Raw genomic sequence first — 25226 nt, 5'->3', positions numbered from 1 at the left:
TTTGCACTGCGTATTTGCCTTAGATAAAATTAGAGGACAGCTAAAGGAGAGTGATACCCTTCATGCGTTGTAACAACTGAACTTGACTCGAATGAGGCAGAACCTTTGATGTTTCAAATGTCTTGAAATGGGATTCTACTTGTGTTTCAGAGAGAGCGGTGATCTGGCTCCTCCCACAGAATCCCGTCAAGATTATATGAATTCGGATATACAGTGAGTTGAAAATCATATTTCCGATTCTAACAAATTACCAGGCAATTACACTGCTTATAAAGGAGGCTGTTGAAATGTTAACCTGAAAAGGATTAGTCTTCTATCCAACAAAAATCTTATAGAAGGATCCCAATGCAGTTTATTGTGTTTTATCAGTATTGGGAGATCCTGGAGGTAAACATTATTAACTCTGGCATTCAAAGGGGCCAAAAGACATCTGCAGTTTGGAGTGTAATTTTAAGAATAAAATGGGGGTATGTATATATATTTAACAGCTGTTTTAAACAGCTTAGGGGCAGCGTCTAATTTCATTACTGTAGAATATCCAAATAACAGAAACTTTTCCTTCTACTGAAACCCTTTTAACTGTATAATTAAAGCAGTTGTTTTCATTTTTCATTGTGTGAGTGACTAAGAGCCTTGTTAATGTAAATATTCAGGAAGCTTGATTTTATAGCTTCTTGGTTTTTTAACCAACAATAAAAATCATGTACAGTGGAAAACCCCTTCTTCTCTTGAATACAGTCCTAGCTGAAGGACAAACTCAAGCAATTTTTTCTGGCAAACGAATGACCTGTTTGGCAGGACCTTAGATGCTGCCAGTGGCTGTCTCATTATAGAATGTAATTAACATGATGTTAAGGTGACACAGTATATGGTGGGGGGTTGGATTTCCAGGTACCAAGTGTTAGGCAGTATCGTATCCACTTGCCAGGAAAAAGTCGTTTTACACAAGTTCTTAATGAAAGTTATTGTGAGATCAGTGGAGATTTTTATGACCTTAGTTCATTTGTTACAGTGAGCACTTGGACTTCTGAGTCTGGTAGGCTTTTCTTCTGGACCAAAGATCCATTCTTTTGGGTAGTGGTCATCGGCATGTCACTGTTATCAGCATGAACAGGTATTACTGAGTGACGTCTAAGAGTGAGGTATTAGAAGGGATGCAAAGAAGTGTAGCCTGTGACCTTGGTCATCCGGGAGTTTATACTTGTTGCTAGCACCTCTTGATTATCTGCTCTTCATGGTTCAAGCAAATCACTATGAAACACGTTACTCTTTGCCCTAGGGGCTCTTCATCCAGGGGTCCAGCACATCAGTCTCCACTCTCCTAGGCTGAGGGGTGAAGTCACAGTCAGAAGTGGAGGTCAGTCCACCTGAAGTCCTCTCCTGGCCGTTTCCCCCTCTCACCTGTGACTGCAGAGCAGCCCTGCTCGCTGCGTGTAGGATCCGAGTGCTTGTTGGCTGCTACCGTAGGCTAGTTTAGGGGAAGGAAGACAGTGTCCTGGAGCAGTTCTCGGCCCTCTAGGTATGAAAGATTGGGAGGGACGCAGCAAAAAAAGAGGGAAGAGATCTATTACCATTTTCTTTCTTTTCTTTTTTAAAAAAAATTGTGGTTAAAAACAATGTAAAATTTCTCATTGTAACCATTTTCAAGCTACAGTTCAGTACTCTTAAGAATGTCCACAGTGTTGTGAAACAGACCCTTAGACCTTCGTACATCTTGCAGATCTGAAACTCTATACCCGTCAAACAACAGATCCCCTTTTCTCCCTCCCCCAGCTCTGGTAACCACCGTTCCATGTTCTGTTTCTATGAATTTGACTGTTTTAGATACCTCGTATAAGTGGATCGTACGGCGTTTATCTTTTTGTGACTTAGTTCACTTAGTATAATGTCCTCAAGGTTCATCCATGTTGTGACATATGTAGCAGGATTTCCTTCCTTTTTAAAGCTGAGTAATATTGTATTATTATTGTGTGTTTAATCACATTTTGTTCATCTGTTGATATTGGGGTGGCTATTGTGAATAATGGATGTACAATTATCTCCTGGAGACCCTGCTTGTAATTCTATTGGATAAATACCCAGAAGTGGAATACCTGGGTCACATGGTAATTCTATTTTTAATTTTTTGAGGAACTGCCATACTGTTTTATACAGCAGTTGTACCAATTCACAATCCCACCAACGGTGGACAAAGGTTCCATTTTCTCCACATCCTTGCCAACACTTGTGATTTTCGTGTTGTTTTTTTTTTTTTAATAATGGCTATTCTAAAGGTGTGAGGTGATACCTCGTTGTGGTTTTGATTTGCATTTCTCTGGTGATTAGTAATGATGGGCACCTTTTCATCTCCTTGTTGGCCATTTGTGTATCATCTCTGGGGAAGTGTCTAAGTCCTTTGCCCATCTTTTGATCGGTTATTTAATGTTGTTGACTTGTAAGATGCCATTTTCTCGTTAAAATATGAATTAGCAGAGTAGAACCGCTCACAGATCAGGTGGGCTATAGTGCAGGATACAGAAATGCAGTGAGCAGAGCAGAGGAACTGCAGTAACTGCGGAGGAACTCCCCCATCTTTAGCCACTGTCAGTGCAGCTTGTTTAATTGAGGGCTTTACTCCCAAAGAGCATTTGAGGCCTCATTCATCCTCCTCTTCCTATCCCTCCTCCTCCTCCTTATTACCTATAAAACCAGGGGGGTGGACAAGGTGATAACTGAGGTGTGTTCCAGATGTAAAATACCGAGTTTTGAGAGTATTGCTTTTTACCAACTAACCTCTAACATCTAAAGTTCCCTTGGAACCTCAGTAATATGTGACTCCTAGACTAAGAAGTCTTTGTTGATGGCTAGTAAGAAGCACTCCACCAAAGTCCTATTGGATCTTTGGTTTGCTAACTTTTTATTTTATATTGTTTTATTAATTTTTTAATGCATTTATTTATTTATTTATTTTTGGCTGCATTGGGTCTTCGTTGCTGTGTGTGGCCTTTCTCTAGCTGCCGTGAGCGGGAGCTACACTTCGTTGCGGTACGCGGGCTTCTCGTTGCGTGGCCTCTCTTGATGCAGAGCATGGGCTCTAGGAGCATGGGCTTCAGTAGTTGTGGCACGCAGGCTCAGTATTTGTGGCTTGCCGCTCTAGAGCGCAGGCTCAGTAGTTGTGGCGCACGGGATTCCTGCTCTGCGGCATGTGGGGTCTTCCCGGACCAGGGATGGAACTCTTGTCCCCTGCGTTGGCAGGCGGATTCTTAACCACCGCGCCACGAGGGAAGCCCCTGGTTTGCTAACTTTTAACTCCTTTGGCTCTTTATAGTATGGTGTCACCTCCAGATCCTGGGCCTACAGGTCAGTTCTTTAACTGCCACCTCACATGAGTCCTCACACGTGGTAGAGTGCTTGAGCTTGGGCTTGGACTTCACCCTGGAGAAATACAGCAGTTGTTATTTTTTAAACCTATTCACAGTCATGAGGAAATAGAAGCCAAAGTTCATCGGAGAGTGTATTTGTTGTTTTGAACACATAGAACAAACAGAACTAAATTCAGTGAATTCTCGTTTCTGTAAAACTAGCTATCTTTTTGTGTTAAATGCTAGGTTTAAAGAAATCGTACCCAACTGATTTGTTTATTCCCTGTCCATGGCTTTCATAGTGATATTTTGGTAATCTTTAAAAAGTAATGTGATTGTGGTGGTTGATGTTGAAGGTTACTGTGGACTCTGATAGGACATGCTTAGAATTACTTTTAGATTTCAAGCACTTGGTAGTTCTAATTTTTTGCATCTCACAGATACCGTCTGACAGATAAGCAGTCTTTAGGGAGCTCATCTTAGTTATATGGAGTTACGTTATCGCCATGCGGCGCTATGACTTAAAATGCTCTAATGCTAACGGTATTCAATGAGGTAATAAGGTAAACAAGCAGAATCCAGTAAACCCCATAGGAATAGGTGAGGAATATGCATGATGACTCAGAAAGAGCGAGTTTCTGGTCGTGCTCGCAATAGAACCCAGGCTATCTAGTCCAGCAGTGTCTTTGTCCTTGGCCATCCGAGGCATCTCCATTGCCTTCTGGCCTGTTGTCAGGTCTTGATGGAATATTGCCAGTCCCTTCTTTTGCCAAAATGCTAAATATAGCCAGTGTGTGAGCAGGGGAGGGGTAGTGCAGGGGCCGAGGCAACTTCAGAGAGCTACATCGTGAAAAGCTGCCCACATGTTCAGAGCCACCTGATGTCATCCTTCATCTAGATTATACAGTCCACTCAAGGACTGAAGATGCATTTGGTAACATGGTGATTTCATAGCAAAAGATTATCGAGGCCCTGTGGGGCTCCTCGTCACCATCCCTCTGGTCATATGTTAGTCATTTAATTATGAAAAAACATAACCACCGGAACACAGGTAAAGTGAAAAGGCAAGACTAACTTATGGTTGGTAATTAGTAGCCCAGAATTCATCAATGTCAAAAAGGTGTAAGGTTTCCCCTCCAAATGGTAGCATTTCATAAATTTTATAATATATAAAACTATCACGTTTCCATTTTTCATCCGTTTATTTATGTTGCATGGGAAATGTAACTTCTATACATTTTGGTTTCTGGTTTCTAAAAGTATGTGATGTTACTATTATTACAACATCAATATCATTTGTAATGGGAGTTCTTTTTCCTTTTGGGTGATTCAGAATCTAAATATTAAACATCACAGGGGTACATAAGGCTCTCAGACTGTGATTTGGTCATCATGCCTCTGATCTGCTTTGTATTTGGGGGGAAATTCTTGCTAGGAAATGTGACCGAAGGGATCATACAGTTTTGGCTAGGTGGTAGGATTTTAGAATATCATTAGTGTTCATTTATGCATGTACCTTCTAACCTATTATTAGAGTAACAAGATTTGATCATTAAGCTTTTCTAATTAAATTGGGAATGTACATGTAAAAATGTTTTGATAGTATTAAAAAATCAGTTAATATAATTTACCACATTAACTGTAAAAGGTAGAAAAACCATATGACTGTCTCAGTAATTCAGGCAAACTATTTGTTAAAATCTGGTATCTGTCATGATAAAAAGCTCTTGGCAAACAAAAATAGGAACTTCCTAAATGTGAACCAAGTTCTGGTGAGGGTGCAGAGCAAATGGAACTTTCATATGTTGCTGGTGGGAGTGCAAAATGGTATGGCTATTGCAGAAGACAGTTCAACAGTTTCTTATGAAGGTAAACGTACACTTACCATATGACTCGTCAGTCCTGCTCCTGGGTATTTACTTAAGAAAAATGAGAAATTATGTTCACACAAAAACCTGTCCTCAAATATTTATTCAGTTTTATGAATAATCACCCAAAACTAGAAAGAACCTAAATATCCTCCAACCGGTGAATGAATATACAAATGGTGGTACATTCCTACAAACTATTGATAAATGCAACAACAGGTATGAATCTTAAAGCCAGTATGTTGAGTAAAAGAAGGCACTGTCAGAAAGTGATACACTCTATGATTCAATTTAAGTCATATTCCAGAAAGGCAAAGCTGTAGGTGTGGAGAACAGGTCAGTCAGTGTGCAGGGTGGGGAGAAGGTGCTGATTACAACGGAGTGGCATGAAGAAATCTTCTGGAGTGATGGAAGTGTTCTGTCTTGGTTGTGGTGATGGTTACATTATACATGTGGTCAAAACTCATAGAACTATACACCAAAAAACGTGAATTTTACTTTTTATAAATTAAAAGTAATATTTTTTAAAAAGTAAGTTTAGATACCAGGTCAGTATGTGAAATCTGTATTTCTGTATAGCAGTAGTAATCAGAAAATGAAGTTTTAAGAAAGATGATATGTATAATAGCATCAAAAAATATCAAATACCTAGGACTAAATCTAATAAACGATGTCTAAAATCGTTACACAAGCTGATTCTGAAACTTATATGGAAACACAAATGGCCAATTAGTCAAGGTAATAATGTTGAAGAAAAACAAATTGCAGAATTTACACTATTGTATATGCAGCGTAGAATAAACAAATAGATCAATGGAATAGAACAGAAACCAGAAACAGACCCACAATTAATATATAAAAGTATGTGTGTATTTATAAGTAATACATATATTTTATACACACACACACATATACACACAATTTATGATTAAGATGGCATCATACAGCAATGTGGAAAGAAAAGTCTGTTCAATAAATAATCCTGGATCAATTGCTTATCCATATTGAAAAAAACTAATTTTTCCCCCTACCTCGCATCATACACACAGAAGAATTCCAGGTCAATTGTAGATCTAAATACAGGAGGTTAAAAAAAGCTTATAGAGGTGCTCAACACAGTAGTTATCAAATAATGCTCAGTAAAACTAGAGTGAATTATCCCTGCACACTGACCAGAATAGCTAAAATTTAAAAACAAGTACAGCAACAAAAAACTTGACAATATCAAGTGTCAGCAAGGATGCAGAGCACCCAGAACTCTCAAACACTGATGGTGGAATTGTAAATTAGCACAATTGCTTTGGAAAATTGGTAGTATTAAAGTTCTATACACTCATTGTGCCTCTGACCCAGCAAATCCAGTCCTAGTTGTATACCCAACAGAAACATGTGTGCTTATGTTCACCAAAAGACGTGTACAAGAATGTTCGTAGTATAATTCATAATGACTCTGAACTGGAAACAACCCAAAAGGTCCATCAATAGTAGAATGGAGAAATATAATACATCGTTGTATATTCAGTGAAATACCATAGAACAGCAAACAGGAAAAACTACTGCTATTGACAACAACATGGGCTCGAATATAATGTTGAGTAAAAGAGTTCAGACACAAAAGAGTTCAAAAACAAGGACACTAGGACTTCCCTAGTGGCGCAGTGGTTAGGAATCTGCCTGCCAATGCAGGGGACACGGATTCGAGCCCTGGTCTGGGAAGGTCCTACATGCCACAGAGCAACTAAGCCCGTGCGCCACAACTACTGAGCCTGCACTCTAGAGCCTGCGAGCCACAACTACTGAAGCTCGTGTGCCTGGAGCCCATGCTCTGCAACAAGAGAAGCCACCGCAATAAGAGGCCTGCACACTGCAATGAAGAGTGGCCCCCACTCGCCGCAACTGGAGAGAGCCCGTGCGCAGCCACGAAGACCCAATGCAGCCAAAAAGTTAATTATTTATTTATTTAAAAATACAAGCAAAACTAATATATGGGTAAGGAGTCAGGATAGTGGTTACATTTAGGGAGGGAGATTAGTTGATGGGATGGTATATGAGGCCAGCTTCTGGAATCTTCTAGTACTTGATCAGGATGGTAGTTATATGAGTATGTTAACTTTGTAAAAGTTCTTTGTACATTCGTGATTTGTATGCTTTTTGGAATATATGTTATATTTGAATTTTAAAAGTTTGTTAAAAGAAATATTTTGAGTTAACCATAGGAGTGAACGGCATCCAAGATTATATTTGTTTTCATTAGTAAAGTTCATATTATCAGTGTTGTAAGAGAGAAAATTATTTGTATCTACAGATACAAATAACTAGCTCCATAAATAAATATAGAGAACAGGTTTAAATTCTTTCCTGACTAAATCAAGACATTCCTAGGCTTCTCGAGTTTTTATTTTATTGCTTTTGTGGCTAGGGATAAACCCATTCTTCCTGTATCCCTGTTTTGTGGTTTTTTTTTTTTCCCTTCATGAAAGAATATATTGTTGGAAACCATTCTATATCAGTACGTATAGACAGACATCTTTCTTTTTAGAGTCATGTGGAATATAATATATTCAGACCATTTATCATTCATTGACATTGAGATTGTTTCTGACTTTATAATTACAAAATGTTTCAGTGAACAGTATTTCACATAAAATGTATTTGAGCAAGTATATTTATACAGGTTAATTTATTGAAAGAAGTTTTGGATCTTACAGTATGTGTAAATTATTTTAAACTTTTTGTTTGGAAATAACTTTACACTTAGAGAAAAAAGATCAGCATCTACTATTAATAGTTTTCTCTCTTTGCTTTATCACTTGCCCTCGCTCTTCACATATATACATGATTTATTTCCCCATTTGAGAATAACTTGCACACATCATGGTCCTCTGTCCCCAAGCACGTCAGTGGGTCTCCAAAGAACAAGGACATTCTCCTACCCCCAGTAGGGCTGCTAAACCCAGTAAACCTAGCCTGGATTTAATACCTCTGTTCAGTCCACCATTTGTATTCCCATCTTGTCAGTCAATCCAACAACATTCTTCATAGCATTGTTTCCCTCTAGTACAGGATCCAGTTGAGGATCAGATATTGCATTTACTTGTCACTTATCTTTCTAGTTTCCTTTTCTTTGGTGTAGTTCCTTGGCCTTTCTTTGTCTTTTTTTAAAAAATTACTGAAATGTAATTCACTTACCATAAAATTTATACTTTTAAAAAAATCGAGATAAAACTCACAAGTATAAAATTTATCCTTTTAAAGTATACAAATCAGTGGTTTTAGTATATCTACAGAACTGTGCAACCATCACCGCTGTTGAACCATCACCCCAAACAATCCTTTTACACATTAGCAGTCACTCCCCATCTCCCTCCTCCCCGCTTTTGTGTCTGGTTTCTTTCACTTAGCTTAATGTTTTCAGAGTTTATCCGTGTTGTCGCTGGTATCGAATCCGTTCCCTTTAATGGCTGAGTAATATTCTGTTGTCTGGATATAGACACATTTTGCATATCCATTCATCAGCTGAGGCACTTCGGGGCCATTATAAATAATGCTGCTATGAACATTCTTGTACAGGTTTTTGTGTACATGTTTTTAGTACTCTCATATCTAAATTCTGATCTAGGCTTCATATCTCACTATAGTGCTCTACAGAACTTTCTTGGACATTGTTTCCTCTAGGATTTGTAATGGATCACGAGTACAGTTTCCACGTGCAAAACCCACAGACGTGGAGGGCTGACTGTATTCACTGTGCTACGTCATTTTATTTAAGGGACTTGAGCATCCTAGGATTTTGGTGTCCATGCGGGCTCCTGTCATCTATCCCTGTGGTTACTGAGGGATGACTGTAGTCAGAGAAACAGTTGTCAGGGAGACGTGGACCAGGCAGTTTTGTCGTTCTCAAGTGGTGTGTAGACTGAAAAGCCTGAGGACCGTGGGTCTAGACAGCTAACTTCTACTGTCTACAGCTATTTAGATGGCCTGGCTCCTGAGAACTTATGCCTTTTGCCTGCCTTACTGGGCCTTCCAATAGAATGGACTAATTTTAACGAGTTCCTCCTTTGTATTCTTCCTGCTTACACTTTGCAAGAGATGCTGCTGGGCAGAAGTTAAGTCAGTGTAATCTTGTCAGATAACTGTCAGAGTTGTAAAGCGGGTACCTGCCTTTCATTCTTCTCTTTTTTGTGTTTGTATTTGTCTTGGGGGAGGGTACTGTGCGTACCTGGGGTCTGAAGGAAGATGAACCTCCTTCCCCCTCCCCGCCTTCCCCTCTGCTAGGTCAGTGCCACAGTGACAACCAGCAACCTGTCTGCCTCCTGAAGATGAGTCTGTGTTAGGTGTTGCCTGGCAGGAAACAGCCACCCTTCCAGGACCAGATGCACAGAGGTTGCCTCCAGAATTGGTAGAAGGTTTTGCTGGCTGGTGACGTCCCCGCTTCCTCCGGACTTCCCTTGGCCAGAGGTTGTTCGTGAATACAGGTTGTGTAGCATCCTCAGAGCTGGGGTAGGAGAACATCCAGAGGGACATATGTGCTGGTGAGATTCATCACCGCCCCCCCGCCGACCTCCAGACGCCACCCCTGGAAGTCCTCCCTTCTCTTACTCTTGGAGACCTCCCGTCCTGCTGAGCCTGGCAGATGGCCTGGGTACAGATTGTATTTCTATGGTATTGTCTTAAATTGTGTCCTCCCGAGGTACTTGAGCAAAGAGGCTTGCACAGACAGGATGTTCAAAAACTGTTGTTCAGTGAATGAGCCACGGGGAGACCCACTGTTCGAAGGAGACAGCCTGTGAACACTTCCTCGTCTAGTTTCTTCTACTGTATGTTAATAAGGTGTATTATGAATAAAAACTCCTGACTTTGGTTGAATGCCACCTTTTTTTTAAGAAATTGCTGGCACAACCTTGAGAAGGGTGGGGATATCCTTTATTTAATATAATATAGATTGTTTGGCTGGAGGCCCAAATCTTGGTTTCTGTCATCAGCTTATTAAATGAAGTTTTACAGGATTGGACTAGAGAGAGGAATTACAAAAGATTGTCTGCCCTTGTAGTGGTGATTTGCCCTTAGTAATGGGAAATTCCTGGGCGCAGATATTTAACTTGCATTTGTTTGTACACAGGTGAAAACTGAGCTCTACCTTGTCTCCTCCCAGCCTTTTAAAAGCCTTTTTTCTTTTTTTTTTTTGATACATCTACCTCTAAAAAACAGTGAAAACAGATTGGAAACTGGGTTGCTTCAACCATAAGCTGTTTGAGTAAGCCACAGTGGGGTTCTGTGACCCAGCATATCCTTGTGGCCTTCTGTTGGGTGTCATAAGTGAATTGTGCTCCTTTATTATTATTGGAATTAGAGAAACTGCGACACTGAGAACTTGATCCATTACCTGATAATATATCCAGAACCCCAGGCTTCCAGCAGGTGTTATAAAACACGTACCTCAAGAAATAGGGCAGACGAGTTACAGCGCTGTGTACATCACCAGATTTCTCCTTTGCTCCCTTTTAAACTCTGCCTTGCAAGTGGCCTGTCTTTTGTGACCCTCGGGAGGAGGTAAAGAATCCACCTTTACCTGTTTGGGTAAAAAATACTGATGCCTGGGGCCCACTCCCCAGGGATTCTGATTGGTCGGTCTGAGGTACTTCAGGATATTTAAGAGCTCCCCGGGTGACTTCATATGCAGGCAAGGTTCAGAAATACCGTATTAGCCAAAATACTTCCCCGTTCATCCTGTGTTATTAGCTTTTCAGTCAATGTTCCAATTTGCAAAGTACCGCTCTTCCACATACTTACTGTGTTCTCACAGTGACTCAGTGAAGCAGACCAGCTTCTGCTCCCAGGGTTCCTCGGTCTTCGTGAGTGTTCTGTGAAGGCTTGTCGCCTCATCGCTTGGTTCTCTGCTTTGTTCGTGGCTATTTGTAACTGCGTGGCGGGCTGGCCTTTTGATGAGGCCCCTCCTCTTCACAGCCACACGCATCAGGCGTTTAAAAGGGTGTGTTATTTTTCATCTTTTGAAATCTGTTGCTTTCTGTGCCTTTCAGGAGCCTATTAAAATTTGCAAAATGTTTGGTTAAGCTCTGTAGGGTTATGGAAAGCACTGTTCATAGAAACGTCTCTGTTCCACCACTGACGAATTGTGTGACTTTGGGCAAATACTTTGCATTTTGTAAATGGATATTATTAACCTACCAGAAGGCATGCACTAGACTGAATGGACGTCCTGCTTCAGCTGTGAGAGTCGGATGGTCTCTGGCTGACTGCCCATTCCTCCATTACTGGCAGTTCCTGTTGCCATTATGTTCAGTTCAAACAGCTTTCACACCTTTCTGTCCTCCAGGTGAGAGAGACTGAATATCAGTAGGTCTTGACAACTCATTGAATGTGAACATTGAGAGACCCCGTCGTGTCTTTTTTTTTTTAAATAAATTTATTTATTTATTTTTGGCTGCGTTAGGTCCTTGTTGCTGCGCGCGGGCTTTCTCATTGCAGTGAGCGGGGGCTACTCTGTTGCGGTGCGTGGGCTTCTCATTGCGGTGGCTTCTCTTGTTGCGGAGCACGGGCTCTAGGTGCGCGGGCTTCGGTAGTTGTGGCAGTTGGGCTTCGGTAGTTGTGGCTCGCGGGCTTAGTTGCTCCGCGGCATGTGGGATCTTCCCAGCCCAGGGCTCAAACTCGTGTCCCCTGCATTGGCAGTCGGATTCTTAACCACTGTACCACCAGGGAAGTCCCCCAAATGTGTCTTGAGGGCATTGTTTTTCAAACTTAAAGATGTACTTAAAAATGACCCTAAGAAACTTCTGGAGCATTTGTCAAAAATACAAATTCGCAGTCTCCACTCCATGCTCTAAGAATTGATCTTCAGGGGTGGGGCCTGGGTGATTTTTTTTTTTTTTTTTGGGTGATTATTTTTTATCAAGTTCCTAAGTAGTTCTTGTGATTAAACAAAAGTGGGAAGTTGCTCTCTAGGGAATTGAATATAGTAGGCACTCAGTAAATGAGCACATGTCTATTCTACTAACCCATTTCATTTTTCTTCCTGTAGTTTTACACATTAAAGTCCACAATCCTAGAATTCAGAAAAACAAACACTATTTGCAGGAGAAAAAACTAAACATTGGCTGCCCTGTACTTAGTGCTCTGTGATGCTTACATGTGTTGATAGCAAATGTGATAGGTTTCTTTTAAACCTATTTGGGAATCTAGGCAGAGGGATAAAACAGTAGAGCTGTATGAACATAATTCTTAGGCTCTATGCCATGGGCTGCATTTTAGGTGAGATGGTGAAATTGGATATTTTGGTTTTTAAGTCAGTGAGTTACTTAATAGACAGTCCTATGGTCTGCTTTATACTAAGTTCACTTGTGGCAGGCATACTGTATTTGTAATCATTTCGCTTTTAATTTTAATTTTGAATATATGGTCTTTGATACTGAAGGTTACATTTGGAAAAGGCGCATTGCCCTGTATGAAACCATATATACTTACACTGCTTTGTCTAGAATGCATTCGCATGCCATGTGCCTTGGAGCATGGTCGTCACAGGGATGTGTAATTACATTTTAAAAATCTCTTTAATTTTTTTCAGACTACTAAGTCACTGTTGGATAAATCCCATGATTCTGTATTAAAACGTATTTTGGTTAATGATTCCTACAAAATAATTTTTACTTAGCTAATGCAGAGAGTAGGCCCCAGTACCTCGACTTCCAAATCTCCTTTCCTTCTCTGAACAGCCTGAGAATGACATGAGTTATGACTGATTAAAACTATATACTTTTAATTTCCTGTTGCAAAAGTTTTATATACATATACACTCATATATAATGGAAAATTGGGAAATTACTGAAAAATAGTCAGTATATAGGAGCAAGTCACCCATAATGCCAACATCGGACTTCACTCTGCTTACGTTCTGCTTTGCCTAATTTTGACCTTCTGCTATGCCTAATTCTTGTGGTTTCTCAACAGGCCCTGACCAGTAAAACTTGAACTTGTACATGTTGCTCATTCTGCTTGATATTGGTCCATCTGAAGCAAGGGCAGAATGGGTATTGAGATGTTTTCAGACGGTGTTCTCGTGGTGCAGTAATTTAATACTGAAGTCTCAGCAGCCCTTTGCACGGGCGCTTTCAGTCAGGAAGTGCGCTATTTCATAAAGGTGCTTTGTGCCCGGCGTGCTGCCTTGGATTTTGACCCTCCCAGCCTCTTGGATCTTTCTTTTCCTGTCAGATCTTACAGTCACCCTCCTAGGCAGAGCCCATCCTCAGATACCTGGAACTGTAGAGGTGATAACTGGTTAGTCTCCTTTCTCCTGTTTTCTCCTTTCAATCCATACAAGGCTCCCAGAGAGACATTCCTCTGTGATGTTCTCCTGTTCTGTTCCTGAAGCTCGCGGTGGCTTAGACGGCTGTAGACGTCCAGGTGTGTCAGCAGCGGCCCTTCCTACTTCACCAGCTTATTCGTTACTCGCCGAGGCAGTCTGTGCTCTGGCCGGGAAAAGCTGCGCACGGCCCCTCCCTCTGCCTTTGCTCCTGCATTGCCTTCACCTGCACTTTTCTTCCCTCTTCTCTCTGGCACTTCACGTCCCTGTTTTCCTTCAGAACGCCGGGAAGCCTTCCTCTCTGAGCTGCTGTACATCTGCCAGCACATTATCATTTTGTGTTTGTCCAGATGTCATTTTTTAAAACTATTTACTCAACCAATTAACATCAGGGACCTGCCATCTCTTCTGTGTTGTCCACAGTGCCCTGCATTGGTTTAGACATCTAAGTTAATTTAACTTAAACCAATACAGACTTTGGTATTTTTCAGAGAGGGAAAGTGAGGCTTTGGTAGGAAGGTGTTCCCTGCTGCATGCGGCATGCTGGAACCCGACCGGTGTCACGCCAGAGTTGATGGAGGGAGTTAAGATGACAGAACAACGTATTAAAAAAGAAAAAAAAAAGCAAATAGAAACACCATCCTCTCAAACTTTCATCATAGAGCAAGTGTTTTGTGAGAAATTTCTTTTTTTTTTTTTTTTGCACTCATGGTTATTTATTCTGTGGGTTATAATCCATTACTATTTATTTTGCTATTCAAATTGTGCGGGAAATCCTTTTTTAAAAATTAGCCAATAGAGTCACTGGGAGCAGAGATAAGAGGCCGGCCGTTGTTTAGGTCTCCGCTCTGCCTTTTCTTCTTCCTCTTGGAAGGTCCTCGGGCTGGGGTTTGTGCTCACCCGAGGCTGGGGGTGGAGGAACCAGGCAGGGTGGGCAGGGATGCTGCTGACACAGGTGCCGGCAGACTCCGGACGAAGACAGCTCTGTCCACACGTGCAGCGCTTGCTTCCTGCTTCAGACCCAAGCTCTCCGTTACAAAATAACTCAGTTCTTGTTAGTTTCTAAATAATCTGGTGGGAAGACACTGAGCGTTTGTATTGTCTTCCTCTGAGGTTTAGGTGGGGATTTAACTTTTAGTGTCTAGATCATCAGGGCATTTGAGGGCTAGTGAAAACGTAAGATCCCGAAGTAATCATCTCTACTCAGTATGACCACGTATGAAATAACCTCACTGGAAAATTTTACCTCTCTCCTCCGAAATAAAAGTTTTTATTCTAAGGTAACAAGTAATCAAAAGATTTTAAAGGTTGACACAACACCTGAATCCACGGAAGTGTGGGTCAGAGCAGTCTGGAGCAGTGATGACTGTTCACTGTAATAGCAACACATGTGGGGCCTTGGCAGTTCCCCCCGAAAAGGAGAATTGATGATTAATGATAAGCGGTAAACCTTAGAAGGGAAGAGGCTCTGTTTTAATACCAGGGAGAGAAATTAAGGTGAATATGAAGGGAGAGAGGGAGTGAGAAAGAAGCGTCAAGGCATCTGAGCACCGGTAAGGGCACAGAAGTTGCCATTTGGTGACGTGTGTTAGAGCCAAATTATAGGACAAAGATAGAAGGTGGAAAGGACAGAGCGGAAAAAGTAACTACAGGTGAGGACAGGACACAGTCGGGCTCCCATCTCGGGAGCATCTTGGGCTGCTCTGCGGTCTCCTTCTATCTTGTGGCGCTATGATTCTTCGGCCCAGGTCCTGGCCCTGTCACCCACTTTGCCCTGTGGCGCACCCTCCCGACACCAGTGACTCCCCGGGCCTCAGAAGGGGAAGCGTGAAGACAGATGCCGTGACTTAAATTAGCCCGGGAGCCTGGAGGGAACAGCGATGCTGCCGCTGCCCCTTCCTCTGCCCCTCCTCCGACCTCCCTCCCTTTCTTTCTTCCTTACCTGGTAGCGTAACAGTCCCAGAGGGGAATCCTGCAAATTCTGGGGCTGGCAGAGAAGTGGGAGTCATTGTCTTGGAGCAATGGAAATCCTCCACCACAAAGGAAATTGTCTGCTCACCATGCTTTTTGCGGAGCCATTGTCCAGGAGTTACGTTTTAACTTGTCTGTTGGAGGATGCAGACTGACTCCTCAACGTGACTGCCCGATGATCACATCCGCCCTGCTACTCTGTCCTTGTCAGGGCAACTTGCTAAGACCTGAGATGCGCTGACGGCGATCTCGTCACATCCTTAGATAATCCTTAGATGTTACGTGATCACAGGTGAGGAAACAACAGGCTGGAGGATGTGACTCTTGCTGTGACAGTTTTGCATCTTCGTAGAGGAGCTGAACTTAGGAACAAGGTCTCCTGAGTCTTGCTCCACAGGGTTTTTTTGTTTTGTTTTGTTTTGTTTAAACAATACACCATAAAACCTTGCTTGTTTCTAAGTTCCTAGGGTTGGTTTTGGCATCAAGGGGAAAAGAAACTGAGCCGGCCTAGGATGGAGGTGGTTGGCACAGAGAGACAGACAGGAGCCTGTGGTGGAGGATTTTGTGCTCGTCGAGCTTCGTAGCTCCCGCTTTCACTGTCAGTGGAGCGGAGCAGGGGGCCGGCAGCTACCCCTGGCCTGGCTGGTGTCCCATTTTTGAGGCCCCAGGGTTATTTTTAGCCTCAGGGCCTTGGAAGCAGGTGTGGTCCAGGCTTGAAGGCCACGCCTGGAATCTGTTCAAGTCTTGTGCATGTCTGTTTAGGAGCTGAGGACAGTGACGGGGCCGCTTAGCGACTCTGTGAAAAGAATTTGTGCTTTTCCAGTGAGAGGAGTAAAAGTCGCACGGTGTTTCATTTGCGATGCTTTAGGTAGGTTTGTTTTGGAAACTTTATAAATTGAAATACATTTTAAGAGTGTTAGGGAATATATTAGAAAGCTAGCTACGAGTCCTTTGTATACAAAAAAAAAACCCTTCTGTATTAAAAGAGTTACACCTCAGCTGACCCTTTTTAAAAGTCCAGGTTTATAGTCACAAGTGTGTAATTTAAAATTTAACTTTTCTCACCCCCCCAAACGTTATTGTTATTAAAATAATCCTTTGTAAGTCCTTTTGTGAAGTAGAGATTCAGCTTTTTACCTTGAGGGTAACCATCAGCTTCCCTATATCGTGTTTGTTGATATTCTTGCTTTGCCCAAACGCACACTTTTTTGTCGTCATTGTGTGTGTGTGTATACATTTCTTTTTTTTTTTTCTTGGCCATGCCACGCGGCTCGCGGGATCTTAGTTCCCTGACCAGGGATCGAACCTGGGCCCAAGGCAGTGAGAGCACCGAGTCCTAACCGCTGAACTGCCAGGGAATTCCCAGCCCACACTTTTCTTGACAGCGCTGTTGAGGAGGGCTAGAGCCCCCAGGACCCGGGTCTGCGTGGATGTCATGCCCTTTCTCTAATTTTTTTTGCATTTTCCAAGATTATGGGAAAGAAAAGAATATAATAAATATTACCCTTACCCAAGCAGAGCTATTATGACATTTTTGAATATATATGTCCGTGCGTTTGTATATATGTGGGTGTTTGAGGTTCTGCTTTGCCTACTGTTCTGTACTTTGATTTTACCCTCTTGATTATCTTTCATTGTTGGTCATGTTTACTTTGGTCGTAATATCTTTAGTAATTTAGCTCTTTGTCAGGAAAGTACACCTGTTAGGTAGTGGAATTTTGCTGTTTGGGGGTAGGTGGGCTAACTGTGGTGCATGGATAAAGATGATAAGTTTATATTAGCATTACCTACCCCCCTGAATACAGTAATCTCTCTTACAAAGGCCTTGTGGTAAGGATTCGATACACCTTCTGACAAGGAGAGCTCCTTGAAAGCATTTTTCTTTATTTTAGTGTAAACCTCCTTTAAATGATTTCCTTGTTGTATAGCTCTACTCAAGCGTGCATCTTGTTCGACATGTCTTTGATGTTTTCCTACATTCTGTGTTATAAAGCCAAGATTCTGTTACGAGGTACTACGCATTTGTGGAGTCGGAAGAATCGTATTAAATTAGCATTAATAGTAATCTTTCTTGTTACAGTGTATCTTTTTATTTCTTTGCCAAGTAATGCACTAACACGGGAACCGTGGCTTCTTCCTTTGTAGCTTTAAGGAAGCAACTCTACTAAACTTTCTTGTGTGTTTGTATATTTTACGATTAAGTTTCAAGTGACTAAAACTGCTTCATTTCCAAAAGATATAACCGTAGTTCTGAAGGAAGACTGAACACCTGCCACATCTTTTCCTGGCATTTGCCCAATTCAGCATTACCTTGGTCAACACATTCATTGGCCTCAAGCCCTGACGTAGAGAACTAGTCTCCCAGGCGTCCACGTAGCCATCTTCCACCTCCCTCATGGGCTTTACTTGACCATCAGAGCAAGGACTTCTCTGACTACTCTGTTTAAAACTTGAACCCCTCCACCTCCGTTCTCCTTCTCCTTTCCCTGCTCAATTTTTTCTCCACGGCACTGGTCACCATCTCTCACGCGACACGTTTCGTCGTTGTTGCTGGTCATTTTGCATCTCGTCATTCAGTTAGAAACTCCAGGAGGATGAGGGATTTTGTGTCGTTCATTTTGGTTGCATTTCCACAGCAGTGCCTGACATTTATTAGGTGCCCGATAACCATTTGTTGGTTGACTGAATGAGCTGCAGTAGGCCTGACAGATGCTCAGGAAAACCAGGATGTACCAGTTATTCCCCAGCTAACATTCTGAATCTCTCCTCCCCTGCCTCCAGCCCAGCTTTATTGCAAATACCCTTGCACAGCAGGTTCTCCTCAGCTCTCAGATTAAACCAGCCTCTGGCCACATTCCTCTTGCCAGCCAGTCCATCCAGGGGTCCTTCATTCCCACCCCCTCAAGACTACTGCTTCTGGGGGGTAGAGTCCATCGTTGTCAGGCAGGGTGCCAGGAGGAAGCTTTAAATGCAGAAGGGTAAGTGAGGGAGCCCTGGGGCAGGAGTGTGTCAGGGATGGATAACTGGTGTGGAGGCAGGAAAGAGGAGGGGGGAGGGGGTGGAGGGGAGCGGAGAGCTCAGGTGGGTCAGGGAGGCGGAAGCAGGTAGAACAGGTGACCATAAACGGGAGGCTTCCGGTGAGCCAGTTCCAAGAGCGCAGTGCCCTTCCTCAGCAGAAACTTGGGGAAGGCTTCTCCCAGATCTAGACTCTGCCTGGGCCGGTCTGTGTCTGCAGCAGAGGCCTTGTATCGAGTCTCTGAAGGATGGCTACTCTTCCAGCCTTTGTGGATCCTTGAGATGCGTGTAAACAACCTGAGCCTCTGATAAGAGCGGGTTCTTCCTGCGGTGCTGTGAGTTGCTGAGAGGCGGTTGTTGGATTTTTCCAGTGCTGACAAATGTTGTCTCCATGCCTAGCTCTGTCCAGACAGTGATTCAAGCAACCTCTATCCCGTTATCGCCACCACTCGTCAGGTTGCGTCCTCTATGCTGGGGTAAGAAAACATGGCCAAGGCAGGAATAGGTGACTGAGAAGTGCATTAAGCTCGTGTAGCCCTCTTGGCTTTGGTGAGGATGGTTTCGGGTTTGTTTTTGTTTCTTTACGACATACGTTTTACCAAATACCAGACCTCAGAATTTCTGTCAGGGTTAACCCGCAACGTGTGAGGCAGAGACGCGTTAATCAACGTAGGATTAAAATGGTCCGAGGCCCAGATGCTCAAGCTTCCAGACATCACGGCCGCCTTTTTTCCCTTTTGATTTGTTGAGTTTTTCTCTCATTAATACTCTGTGTGTAAGGCTCTGCTGAAAGCCTGTTTGGTGTATCCTGTTGCCTATTTCTTCAGTTTTACTGGAGGAAAAAAAATTTAAGACTGGCTTGTAGTTTAATAGCTAAACAACAAGCCAGTCTTAAACTTCTCACTGATTATATGCTTTCCATAAATTCTCTGAGAATCTGAACTTGAGCTGAAGCCCAACCAGACAAGGCTCGGTCACTGTCCTCAGCTTTGGGGTCCTTTCCCCTTTCCTGGGAATTCCTTTGAAAAAGGAAGGTTTTAAAATGGAACTGGGGGGTGGGATGGGGGGCAGCCTGTGGGCCCTGATGTGGGCACTGGGGTAGCTGTGCCGGCGACAGCCCCAGAGGGAGAATCGTGTGCGAGAAAGGGCCTCACCTCTTTCCTGGTGGGATAGACCCAGTGCAGTGTGACCCGCCGAGAAGCCAGGATCGTATCTGGGAAGTCGAAAAGAATAACGCCTCATCTGAGAAGAGGAGGGAGACGCTTACCAGGCATTTAAAAGCGACCTCAGTCTTTAAAAAATTTGCTGGTTGGACACTAGCTTTAAAGGCTACAAGTCAGGTAAAGGCTGCAATCGAAGCAAAACACTTTTCCTCTCAGCTAATTACTCTAATGGCAAATACTGGTTCTTAGCCAGCTGAGCTTTATTTCGTTCTTTTAATTAAATTGGTCATCAAAATAGTCTTAGACTTAACAGTTCTCCCACATAACTAATTCAGTGGTATTCTTTAGTCCATTGATACTCTTGCGAAGTTGGATGTAGAGTGAGTTTGAGCAAATAACACTCTCCTAATTTCCATTGTAAAGTCATAGATGCATTTCCATAGGTAACCGAATGGAATCTCAAACGTAAGTTACACAGAAAAACTTCAAATATTGTATGTTAGGGTGGAAGTTTCTTACACAGTTTATGTCAGTATTAAATGTTATAAAATAGGAAACGTAAATTGTTTGCTGAAATGTAAAATGTACCACAATTGGCCCCTCTTTAGGGGATCTGCCCACGTTTTTCCCTGATGTGTGTATTTTGTTATACTGATATATTGCCTCTCTCCATCTCTTCATAAATAAAGTCTTTTAAATCCTTTATTTCTGAAACTAGGATACTTTGTAAATATTTGTTCAGTGGACCTGGTTAAGGTTGCTAGTCTTCGGTATAATAAATACTGACCTTTTTAAAAACTTAATTTTAATTTTTTATTTTTTTAACATCTTTATTAGAGTATAATTGCTTTACAATGGTGTGTTAGTTTCTGCTTTATAACAAAGTGAATCAGTTATATATACACATATGTCCCCATATCTCTTCCCTTTTTTTTTTTTTTTTAAATAGAAAACTCTTGTATGTATATAGAAGGGTTATGTCGCTGTCTTCTGAAGGCCGGCCGCCTCCTAGATTTCCTCAGTGGTGGACTGGGACGTCCCATCACCCTTCTCTTGAGGAGAGAGTCTCTGCTGCCCCAGCCCCATCTCCTGGGTAGCACCGTGGTCCAGGGCTCCCTCAGCACGATCCCCAGGCAGCCCGGAGGGCGGCCCAGGTGGGAGACCTTGAACATCGCTCTTGAGGTCTTCAGGGACAGGGTGGCAGCAGAGTGACGCGGCTGAAGGCCTTGACCTTCAGCGGCCCCATGGCCTCCATACAGGGAACTTGTGGTGCCGCCCTCTCTTTGGGTGGGAACAGCCCAGGTTGCAGCAGGTTGTCCTTTAAGAGATAAATTTCGTGCTTCCTTGAACATGAGTGTCACATTTTAAATTTCTCTTGAGTCAGAGTAGCTCCAGAGGATACTCTCCCATTAGGGCGCCATAAAGCAGCTCGCTGACCCTTCAAGCACATTGTCATGAATTACTCCTCAGCCTTTTGGTCCTCAGGTGAACAGCCGATTGGGTGTAATGCCAGAGGAAAGGGGGAGCTGTCTTTTTTTTTTTTTTTTAACATCTTTATTGGAGTATGATTACTTTACAGCGGTGTGTTAGTTTCTGCTTTATAACAAAGTGAATCAGCTATAGATATACATATATCCGATATCTCTTCCCTCTTGTGTCTCCCTCCCTCCCACCCTCCCTATCCCGCCCCTCTAGGTGGTCACAAAGCACTGAGCTGATCTCCCTGTGCTATGCGGCTGCTTCCCGCTAGCTATCTATTTTACGTTTGGTAGTGTATATATGTCAGTGCCACTCTCTCACTTCGTCACAGCTTACCCTTCCCCCTCCCCGTGTCCTCAAGTCCATTGTCTAGTAGGTCTGTGTCTTTATTCCTGTCCTGCCCCTAGGTTCTTCAGAACCTTTTTTTTTGGATTCCATATATATGTGTTAGCATACGGTATTTGTTTTGCTCTTTCTGACTTAACTTCACTCTGTATGACAGACTCTAGGTCCATCCACCTCACTGCGGGTAACGCAGTTTCGTTTCTCTTTATGGTTGAGTAATATTCCATTGTATATATGTGCCATATCTTCTTTATCCATTCATCTGTCGATGGACACTTAGGTTGCTTCCGTGTCCTGGCTATTGTAAATAGAGCTGCAGTGAACATTGTGGTACATGACTCTTTTTGAATTATGGTTGGGAGTTGTCTTTTAAGGTTAAGTATTTCCACATGTTTCATTTCGATTTCCAAAAGTGCATGTATGGGAGACCCATGGATATATAGGTTGTATTACATTCTAATTAAATTTGGAAAAAATCAAATTGGAGTATTTTAAGTGAAAGAAAAAGCAGGATGTGTAACAGTACTGTGTATCCAGTTGAACAGGGAAGGAAAAGGAAAAGAATATATAGTGTTTTATTCTATTTTCATTTAAAAGAAAGGAAAAGAATATATAGTGTTTTATTCTATTTTCATTTTAAAAAATCTTTGGAAGAAATCAGGAGAAACTATTAACAGTGTTTACCAGTTAGAGGGCCAGGGAGGACCTGGGCAGGTGGAGGACGAGGGCGGGAGAAGGATTTTCAATGTGCTCGTTTTTTTCACTTAAATGTATTTGTTGGACTTTGAATATAATGGCACTTTTAACAGCTTTATTGAAATATAGTGGACAAACATTGGATGGATAAAGTATACGTATTCATAGTGTGTATACAGTTTTCTATTTTTTATGTTTTTTCGAGCCATGTGACTACGTATTAAAAATAGAAAGAAATTAATTAAAACTTTTAAAATTGTCTAAGAAAATAGGTAAATAGCAAAGCTGGCCTGCCCTGGGCTTTGCTATGTGCACTTGGGCCCCCGTGTTCCATCTAAAAATTTGTATGCCTTCTGACGTCTTGAAGAGATTTTGGGGTAAGATGAGCTTGTTGGGGTGCCAACTATCAAATATTCTCCTGTCATCTCTTAAATTCTACTTGATGCAAGAGATTCCGAGAACAAAACTATCACAGACGCGTCCCTGATCTCAGCGTGTTGACCTTCGTCGGAAAGAACAATGAATGGAGAGAAATTTCTAAATTAGAGCTGTCGCCTAGGATGCGGTCTTCCCCAGAATTCTGTAGCTGCAAGTGAACGAGGCTTAAGGCTGTTGTTACCTCACCTTCCACAGCCCCTTGGCAGCCTCGGCCTCCTCTGTAGCCGCCTGGGACCTCAGAACATCAGATGTTACGCATGAAGGTGCTGTCAGAGGGCTCCAGCTGGCCGCAGGACAATGTGAAAGGAGTCACTTTATCCTCAGTTCACCTTCACTGTTTTGTTTCAGCTACATCCTCATGTCAGGGTCACTTTGACCAGGCCTCTTCTTGGTCAGGGAAAGGGTCTTTTTCTATCCGGAACGACCGACTCTGGTTCTCTGGGGAGGAATGACCGTTTTCTTCCCGGTGGACCTGTTGGCCGCAGCCTGCCTTGGGTTTCAGTGATCTGGGCTTCTGAGAGTTGGCTGGAGGGAAGCAAAGATGAGAACTTTCTCACTCAGCTTTTGCATGTTTGCGGTCTTCTCCCTCCCTTTGTCCCTCCATCTGCTAACCCAGATAACTGCTTTGTCCTGCCCGGTTTGCACCACTGAGAGGAGCCAATGGGGCCCAGAGACTCAGGCCATTGTTGGCATCCACTTGCTCCCGTTCTCGGGTTTCCACTTTCTGCGCTGCCCGGGCTCCCGCGTGGACAAGTCACGTCACTCTGTCTCAGTGCAGCTTCATTGTGGGGACAGGTTCTTAGGAAAACAGGGTAACCCGGGAGTGGGAGCCCCGGTGAGGGAGTCAGGCCATCCAAGCCCAGGACCTTGCGTGGCTGTGAACTGTGTCACCGGGCAGTCAGGACTTGAGTCAGAAATACCCTGGGTAGGTGCTGTGCGAATGTGCATTGGTTGATTGAGTAGGACAAATTCTCTGCTCTGGTTTCTTCAGTCGAAGGTAGGGATGACTTTTGTGCTTCATTGCCATTAAGCTGTACTAAAAATAATACATCCGTATAATGAAGATACGAAATGGAAAAATAATGTATTATGTGGAGCCGATTTGTGAGATGTGAGGCTAGACGAGATGGCTTCTCAGGTGCCTTCTAACGCCGTGGATGTCTGGCTCCGAGAGAAGCGGCACAGCCTGGCTGAAGCCGGAATGTAGCAGGATGGAATTGCCCCGTCTTTATCTGCTGAGGGATGCCTTTCAGATTCCAGATGCAAAGCAGCTCTGTTCACCATTGGCGTCTTTACAGCATTTTTCCTCCTTTCTCTGTGTGATGACTAGTTGCTTTCTGACTTACTCTCTTTAGATAACTGACATAATTTCATCCTCAAAACAAACTTTGTGAGGAGACAAGGCCAATACTATATGTACCTTTTAGAGATGAGGAAAGTGTGGTCAGAGAGGTTAATATGATTTGTCCCAAGTTATGTAACAAGTAAAGGGCGAGGCCACTCCTCTCTCTATCCTGTCTACTCCTACTTCTCCATGCTTCAGTTTCTCATTTCTAAGTCTGAAACTAGGAAACAGGACCCCATGATGTTTGAGGGGGTCTGTCATCCTAATCCAAAATCAGTTAATCACATATGAATTATTCAGTATCTTAAATCATTTTTGGAACAAGGAGGATTTTACTAACTTGTAACAGTGTAAATTGAACATCTTATGTGCAAAACACTGTGGAAGTAAGAAATACAATACAAAACGTCTGCCATCAAGTAGTTTAACCTCTAGAAGTCGAATGCCAACAGTGGACATCTAGTTTTATGTAGTAGGGCATTTCCTATAAGCAGAGATGGACTGGGGAGATAGGAACGTGAGAATATTGAAGGTCCGGGTGCGGGCTTAAGCTCTGGGCACAAAACTCCAACTAGCGTTAACTAGGAAATGGTCTATCTTAGGAGTCTGGCAAGAATAAGTAAGCATCAGGTCCAGTATTAAGGGCTCTCGTATGCCTGGGTTGCTGACCTAGAGTCCGAGGTCAAGGTGTGAGATTTTCTGAGGCTGGGAATCAGTGAGTCTCTTAAAAATGAGGTACAAGAAAAAGAGAATGGAAGCGGAGGACCGGCCAGGATCTTAGCTGTGAGTCGGCCTGGGGTGGAGTGGATGCCTCACAGGCCCCCAGCGGCTAGTTCAGCACTTGGTGTGACAAGTACATCAGTCATTGCCCCTCCTCTTCCTTAAAAGGCAGCCGAAATTTACAGAACCTCCCATTTTCCTGCCTCTTCTTCCTGAGGGTAGTTTCAAGGAATGCTCACAGCACACACACTCCATTTACCATAGTAATTCTCAAGCCATCAGGAAAGATTTTTATGTCCTGACAACGTCAGATTGCTAACCTGCTCTTAGGTGGTTGTTTTCTGTGCTATTTTCAAGAAATAAGCAAATAAGATCTGGAATAAAAATGCTTGGACTGGCTTTTTACAGCTCTTTTCATTTCATACTGTAAGTCAAGCAGTTCTGGGCCCCCAGGTGATTATACATAATTCATGACTCTGTCTTGTTTTGTCATCTTTGAGTTTTTATATTTTGCGGTGAAAGCGAATCCTC

General features: G+C 42.7%; 1 protein-coding gene across 1 annotated transcript in view; it reads left to right on the top strand.

The window, feature by feature from the left end:
* Positions 1-25226, top strand: part of DUSP16 (dual specificity phosphatase 16) — an 82970-nt gene that overhangs the window by 11222 nt on the left and 46522 nt on the right. The gene's annotated exons all lie outside the window — the stretch shown is intronic.

Source organism: Neophocaena asiaeorientalis, unplaced genomic scaffold (assembly GCF_003031525.2).
Source record: "Neophocaena asiaeorientalis asiaeorientalis breed wild unplaced genomic scaffold, Neophocaena_asiaeorientalis_V1.1 scaffold150, whole genome shotgun sequence".
Classification (NCBI taxonomy): Eukaryota; Metazoa; Chordata; class Mammalia; order Artiodactyla; family Phocoenidae; genus Neophocaena; species Neophocaena asiaeorientalis.
Note: the sequence above shows the minus strand (reverse complement) of the source record. Positions and strands in the feature narration are given on the sequence as shown.